At 35.3% G+C, this 8,371-nt stretch overlaps 1 non-coding gene across 1 annotated transcript; it reads right to left on the reverse strand.

The window, feature by feature from the left end:
* Positions 1-1,412: 1,412 nt before the first annotated feature.
* Positions 1,413-1,516, reverse strand: LOC130958422 (small nucleolar RNA R71). Its single transcript, XR_009077545.1, has one exon. It is a non-coding gene; the product is annotated as a small nucleolar RNA R71 (small nucleolar RNA).
* Between the last annotated feature and the right edge of the window lie 6,855 nt (positions 1,517-8,371).

Below are 8,371 nucleotides of genomic sequence, written 5' to 3' on the forward strand. Positions count from 1 at the left end.
AACCAAAAAAATATTTTGTGTTTCTTGTTTGAGTTATTGTCAATTTTTAAGTTTGGTGTCAATTGCATCTTTTTAATTTTCTAAAAATTTTTGAAAAATTCATGCATGTGTTCTTCATAATCTTCAAGTTGTTCTTGAGGATTTTCTTTGTTTGATCTTTAATTTTTCTTGTTTTGTGTCTTTTCTTATTTTTCATATGCATTTTTAGTTTGTTAGTGTCTAAACATGAAAAATCTCTAAGTTTGGTGTCTTGCATGTTTTTCTTTTCTTGAAAATTTTTCAAAAATAAGTCTTGATGTTCATCTTGATCTTCAAAGTATTCTTGGTGTTCATCTTGACATTCAAAGTGTTCTTGCATGCATCATGTGTTTTGATCCATAATTTTTATGTTTTAGTCATTTTTATGTTTTTATCTCTCCTCATTAAAAATTCAAAAATAAAAAAAAATATATTTTTCTTATTTCACTCATAAATTTTGAAATCTTTGGGTTGACTTAGTCAAAATTTTTTAAAAGTAGTTGTTTCTTATTAGTCAAGTCAAGATTTCAATTTCAAAAATCCTATCTTTTCAAAATCTTTTTCAAAATCAAATCTTTTCTTTTTTTTCTTATATTATTTTCGAAAATTATTTAAAATTAATTTTCAAAAATTTTTTTTAACTTTTTCTTTTATTTTCGAAATTAAATCTAACAATTAATGTTTTGATTAAAAAATTTCAAGTTTGTTACTTTCTTGTTAAGAAAGGTTCAATCTTTAAATTCTAGAATCATATCTTTTGAATTCTTGTGAGTCAAGTCATTAATTCTGATTTTAAAAATTAATTTTTTTCAAAATAAATTTCAATAAAATCTTTCTAATCATATCTTTTCAATCATATCTTTTCAAACATATCTTTTTCAAATCATATCTTTTTTAAAATCAATTTCAAAATCTTTTCTAACTTCTTATCTTTTCAAAATTGATTTTCAAATCTTTTTCAACTAACTAATTGACTTTTTGTTTGTTTCTTATCTTTTTCAAAATCACCTAACTACTTTTCTCTCTCTAATTTTCGAAAATCACCTTCCTCTTTTTCAAAAATCTTTTTATTTAACTAATTGTTTTAAATTTTAATTTTATTCCCTTTTTTTAATTTTCGAATTTTAACTAATAATTAAAATAAAAACAAAATATTTTTTCTTTTTCTTAATTAAAATTCAAATTTTCTTATCTCTCTCTCATCTCTTTCTATTTATTTATTCATTTACTAACACTTCTCTTCATCCTAAAATTTGAACCCTCTCTTCCCTTCTGTGTTCGAATTTTTCTCTCCTAGAACATGGTTGGACTTTCAACCTAAAGATAGCCTGAACTTTTGGGATAAGCTGGTCACGGCTTTCTTAGCCAAGTTCTTTCCTCCTCAAAAGTTGAGCAAGCTTAGAGTGGATGTTCAAACCTTCAGACAGAAAGAAGGTGAATCCCTCTATGAAGCTTGGGAGAGATACAAGCAACTGACCAAAAAGTGTCCTTCTGACATGCTCTCAGAATGGACCATCTTGGATATATTCTATGATGGTCTGTCTGAATTGTCTAAAATGTCATTGGAGCATTCTATAGGTGGATCTATTCACCTGAAGAAAATGCCTGCAGAAGCTCAGGAACTCATTGAAATGGTTGCAAATAACCAGTTCATGTACACCTCTGAAAGGAATCCTGTGAGTAATGGGACGCCTTAGAGGAAGGGAGTTCTTGAAATTGATGCTCTGAATGCCATATTGGCTCAGAATAAAATGTTGACTCTGCAAGTCAATATGATTTCTCAGAGTCTGAATGGATTGCAAAATGCATCCAACAGTACTAAAGAAACATCTTCTGAAGAATAAGCTTATGATCCTAAGAACCCTGCAATGGCAGAGGTGAAATACATGGGTGAAGCCTATGGAAAACCTATAATCCCACATGGAGAAATCATTTAAATTTCTCATGGAAGGATCAACAAAAACCTCAACAAGGCTTTAATAATGGTGGAAGAAACAAGTTTAGCAATAGCAAGCCTTTTCCATCTTCCTCTCAGCAACAGACAGAGAATTCTGAGCAGAGCCCTCTAGTTTAGGAAATATAGTCTCTGATCTATCTAAGGCCACTCTAAGTTTCATGAATGAAACAAGGTCCTCCATTAGAAATTTAGAGGAACAGGTGGGCTAGCTGAGTAAAAGAGTCACTGAAACTCCTTTTAGTACTCTCCCAAGCAATACAGAAGAGAATCCAAAAAGAGAGTGCAAGGCCATAACCTTACTTGGTGTGGCTGAACCTAGAGAGGAGGAGGAGGACGTGAATCCCAGTGAGGAAGACCTTTTGGGACGTCCTCTGGACACAAAGGGGTTCCCAGTTAAGGAACCTAAGGAATCTGAGGCTTATCTAGAGACCACAGAGATTCCATTGAACCTACTTCTGCCATTCATGAGCTCTGATGACTATTCCTCCTCTGAAGAGGATGAAGATATTACTGAAAAGCAAGTTACTAAGTATCTTGGAACAATCATGAAGTTGAATGCCAAGTTATTTGGTAATAAAACTTGGGTGGATGAACCCCCCTTGCTCACCAATGAACTGAATGACTTGGTTAGGCAGACATTACCCCCTTTCTATGTTATTTTCTTTTTTTTTAGGTTGATGATCATGTGGAGTCACAAAAACAACTGCAAAAATTAAAAAAAATCAAAAACAGCATTAAAAATAGCACACCCTGGAGGAGAAACTTACTAGCGTTTAAACGCCAATAAGGGTAGTAGAATGGACGTTTAACGCCCTGTCTTGCACCATTCTAGACGTTAAACTCCAGAAAGAAGCACCAGTCTGGCGTTAAACGCCATAAAAAAGCACCAGTCTGGCGTTAAACGCCAGAAAGAAGCAACAAACTAGTGTTAAAAGCCAGAAACAAGTTGTAGCTTGGCGTTTAACACCAGGAAAGTTGTAGCTGGCATTTAACGCCAAAAACAAGCAGCAATCTGGCGTTAAACGCCAGGATTGCATTATAAGGGCGTTTACACGACTAATAGGAGCAGGGATGATAAATCTTTGACCCCTCAGGATCTATGGACCCTACAGGATCTCCACCTACCCTCCCACAACACTCTTCCCCAAATACCCCTCACCAATCAACTCATTCACTCTTCCCCTTTACCTCTTCACCAATCACCTCCGTATCTCTTCCCCAAAAACCCCACTTACCTCACCTTTCAAATTCGAAACACTTTTTCCTCCCAAACCCAACCCTAATGACCGAAACCTAACCCTCCCCTCACCCCTATATAAACTCCTCACTACTTCTTCATAGTCACACAACACAAACACCTTTCCCCCATCTTGGCCGAACCACTTATAGCCCTCCATCTCCTCCATTTTCTTCTTCTTCCCCTTCTTTCTTTCTTTTTTTTTACTCGAGAACGAGCAAACCTTTTAAGTTTGGTGTGGTAAAAGCATTGCTTTTTGTTTTTCCATAACCATTTATGGCACCTAAGGCCGGAAAAACCTCTAGAAAGAGGAAATGGAAGGCAAAAGCTTCCACCTCCGAGTCATGGGAGATGGAGAGATTCATCTCAAAGGTCCATCAAGACCACTTCTATGAAGTTGTGGCAAAGAAAAAGGTGATCCCTAAGGTCCCTTTCATGCTCAAGAAAAATGAGTATCCGGAGATCCGACATGAAATCCGAAGAAGAGGTTGGGAAGTTCTTACCAACCCCATTCAACAAGTCAGAATCTTAATGGTTCAAGAGTTCTATGCCAATGTATGGATCACTAGGAACCATGATCAAAGTATGAAGCCGAATCCAAAGAATTGGCTTACAATGGTTCGGGGGAAATACTTAGATTTTAGTCCGGAAAATGTAAGGTTGGCGCTCCACTTGCCAATGATGCAAGAAAACGCATGCCCCTACACTAGAAGGGTCAACTTTGATCAAAGGTTGGACTAAGTTCTCATGGACATATGTGTGGAAGGAGCTTGATGAGCGGATAATTTATACGCTTTTTGGCATTATTTTTAGGCAGCTTTTAGTAAGTTCAAGCTACTTTTAGGGATGTTTTCATTAGTTTTTATGTTAAATTCACATTTCTGGACTTTACTATGAGTTTGTGTATTTTTCTGTGATTTCAGGTAATTTCTAGCTGAAATTGAGGGACTTGAGCAAAACACTGAAAAAGGCTGACAAAAAGACTGCTGATGCTGTTGGAATCTGACCTCCCTGTACTCAAAATGGAGTTTCTGGAGCTACAGAACTCCAAATGGCGCGCTCTCAACGGCGTTGGAAAGTAGACATCCAGAGCTTTCCAGCAATGTATAATAGTGGCGCTCAACGCCAAGTACATGCTGCTGTCTGGAGTCAAACGCCAGAAATACGTCACAACCCGGAGTTGAACGCCAGAAACACGCTATAACTCAGCGTTCAACTCCAAAGGAAGCCTCAGCTCGTGGATAGATCAAGCTCAGCCCAAACACACACCAAGTGGGCCTTGGAAGTGAATTTATGCATCAATTACTTACCTTTGTAAACCCTAGTAGCTAGTTTAGTATAAATAAGACTTTTTACTAGTGTATTAGTCGTCTTTGGACCACGTTTCATCTTTGGTCTCAGTTTTGTTTTATTCTTCATCATAGGAGGCCATTGATCACGTTTTGGGGGGCTGGCCATTCGGCCATGCCTGAACCTTTTACTTATGTATTTTCAACGGTGGAGTTTCTACACACCATAGATTAAGGGTGTGGAGCTCTGCTGTACCTCAAGTTTCAATACAATTACTATTATTTTCTATTCAATTGTCTTTTATTCTTATTCTAAGATATACGTTGCACTTCAACTTGATGAATGTGATGATCCGTGACACTCATCATCATTCTCACCTATGAACGCGCGTGACTGACAACCACTTCTGTTCTACCTTAGGCCGGGCGCATATCTCTTAGATTCCCCAACAGAATCTTTGTGGTATAAGCTAGATAGATGGCGGCATTCATGAGAATCCGGAAAGTCTAACCTTGTCTGTGGTATTCCGAGTAGGATTCTGGGATTGAATGACTGTGACGAGCTTCAAACTCCTGAAGGCTGGGCGTTAGTGATAGACGCAAAAGAATCAAGGGATTCTATTCCAACCTGATTGAGAACCGACAGATGATTAGCCGTGCTGTGACAGAGCATAGGACCATTTTCACTGAGAGGATGGGATGTAGCCATTGACAACGGTGATGCCCTACATACAGCTTGCCATGGAAAGGAGTAAAAAGGATTGGATGAATGTAATAAGAAAGTAGAGATTCGAGAGGAGCACAGCATCTCCATATGGTTATCTGAAATTCCCACCATGGAATTATATGAGTAACTATTTGCTATTTTATTTTCTGTTTATTATTTATTTTCGAACTTATCATAAACCATTTAATCTGCCTAACTGAGATTTACAAGGTAACCATAGCTTGCTTCATACCAACAATCTCTGTGGGATCGACCCTTACTCACGTAAGGTATTACTTGGATGACCCAGTACACTTGCTGGTTAAGTTGAACGGAGTTGTGATCACACGTGCCATTACCAGGGATTATTAAGATCCCAATTCATCATACCATGATCTGTTTGGGGTATTTTTGATAGAGCCAATATTTAAATTTCATACAAGTACAAAGAGACCAACTTTGAGGATCACAATTTCGTCCACCAAGTTTTTGGCGCCGTTGCCGGGGATTGTTCGAGTATGGACAACTGACGGTTCATCTTGTTGCTCAGATTAGGTAATTTTCTTTTCAAAAATTTTTCAAAAATCTTTTTCAAAATTTTTCTTTTCTTTTTCGATTTTCCAAACTTTATTTTCGAAAAAAAAAATAATAAAAATCCAAAAATATTTATTAATAAAATCATAAAATTGAAAAATATTTTGTGTTTCTTGTTTGAGTCTTGAGTCAATTTTTAAGTTTGGTGTCAATTGCATGTTTTAAAAATTTTACTTGCATTTTTCGAAAATTCCATGCATTCATAGTGTTCTTCATGATCTTTAAGTTGTTCTTAATAAGTCTTCTTGTTTGATCTTGATGTTTTCTTGCTTTGTGTTGTTTGTTGTTTTTCATATGCATTTTTTGTTTGTTAGAGTCCATGCATTAAAGATTTCTAAGTTTGGTGTCTTGCATGTTTTCTTTGCATCAAAAATTTTTCAAAAATATGTTCTTGATGTTCATCATGATCTTCAAAGTGTTCTTGGTGTTCATCTTGACATTCATAGTGTTCTTGCATGCATCTTGTGTTTTGATCCAAAATTTTCATGTTTTGGGTCACTTTTTTGTTTTTTTCTCTCATAATTAAAATTTCAAAAATAAAAAAAATATCTTTTCCTTATTTCCCTCCAAATTTTCGAAATTTTGGGTTGACTTGGTCAAAAAGTTTTAAAATTAGTTGTTTCTTACAAGTCAAGTCAAAATTTCAATTTTAAAAATCTTATCTTTTTAAATTCTTTTTCAAATTATTTTCAAAATCTTTTTCTTATCTTTATATCAAATTTTCGAAAACTCACTAACAATTAATGTGATTGATTCAAAAATTTGAAGTTTGTTACTTTCTTGTTAAGAAAGGTTCAATCTTTAAGTTCTAGAATCTTATCTTGTAGTTTCTTGTTAGTGAAGTAAGTAATTTTAAATTTAAAAATTAAATCTTTTTCAAACACACCTTTTCTATTTTATTTTCTTATCTTATCTTTTTATCATATCTTTTTTTCAAAATTTTATCTTTTTCAAAAATTTGATTTCAAAATATCTTATCTAACTTCTTATCTTCTTATCTTTTCAAATTTGATTTTAATATCTTTTTCAACTAACTCTTTGACTTTGTGTTTGTTTCTTATCTTTTTCAAAACCACCGAACTACTTTTCCCTTTCTAATTTTCGAAAATATCTCATCTCTTTTTCAAAAATTCTTTTTTTGTTTTAAATTTTAATTTTAATCTTATCTTATCTCTAATTTTCGAAAATTACTAACCCCTTTTTAAAATTATTTTCGAATTTTCTATCTCTTCTCTCTTATTCTATATTAATTGTTTATTTACTAACACTTCTCTTCACCTCTCTTCATCTAAAATCCGAAACCACTCTTCTTCACTCTTCTCCCCTTTCTTTTTTCTACTAACATAAAGGAATCTCTATACTGTGACATAGAGGATTCCTCTTTCTTTTCTTGTTTTCTTCTCTTTCATATGAGCAGGAACAAGGACAAAAGCACTCTTGTTGAAGTTGATCCTAAACCTGAAACGACTTTGAAGAGGAAACTAAGAGAAGCTAAACTACAACAATCCAGAAGTAACCTTTCAGAAATTTTCGAACAAGAGAAGGAGATGGCAGCCGAACCCAATAATGATAATGCAAGAAGGATGCTTGGTGACTTTACCAAACCCACGTCCAAATTTGATGGAAGAAGTATCTCCATTCCTGCCATTGGAGCAAACAATTTTGAGCTGAAACCTCAGCTAGTTGCCTTAATGCAACAAAACTGCAAGTTCTATAGACTTCCATCTGAGGATCCTTATCAGTTTTTAACTGAGTTCTTGCAGATCTGTGAGACTGTTAAGACGAATAGAGTAGATCCCGAAGTCTACAGGCTCATGCTTTTCCCTTTTGCTGTAAGAGACAGAGCTAGGATATGGTTGGATTCACAACCTAAGGATAGCCTGGACTCCTGGGATAAGCTGGTCACGGCCTGCTTGGATAAATTCTTTCCTCCTCAAAAGGTGTCCATCTGACATGTTTTCAGAATGGACCATATTAGATATATTTATTATGGTCTATCTGAGTTTTCGAAAATGTCATTGGACCATTCTGCAGGTGGATCTATTCACCTAAAGAAAACGCCTGAAGAGGCTCAAGAACTCATTGACATGGTTGCAAATAACCAATTCATGTACACTTCTGAGAGGAATTCCGTGAATAATGGGACACCTCAGAGGAAGGGAGTTCTTGAAATTGATGCTCTGAATGCCATATTGGCTCAGAACAAAGTGTTGACTCAGCAAGTTAACATGATTTCTCAAAGTCTGAATGGATGGCAAAATGCATCCAACAGTACTAAAGAGGCAGCTTCTGAAGAAGCTTATGATCCTGAGAACCCTGCAATAGCAGAGGTAAATTACATGGGTGAACCTTATGGAAACACCTATAACTCATCATGGAGAAATCACCCAAATTTCTCATGGAAGGATCAACAAAAGCCTCAACAAGGCTTTAATAATGGTGGAAGAAATAGGCTCAGTAATAACAAGCCTTTTCCATCATCTTCTCAGCAACAGACAGAGAATTCTGAACAAAGCTCCTCTAATTTAGCAAATTTAGTCTCTGATCTGTCAAAAGCCACTTTCAGTTTC

The sequence above is a fragment of the Arachis stenosperma genome, chromosome 10, assembly GCF_014773155.1.
Source record: "Arachis stenosperma cultivar V10309 chromosome 10, arast.V10309.gnm1.PFL2, whole genome shotgun sequence".
In the NCBI taxonomy this organism is placed as follows: Eukaryota; Viridiplantae; Streptophyta; class Magnoliopsida; order Fabales; family Fabaceae; genus Arachis; species Arachis stenosperma.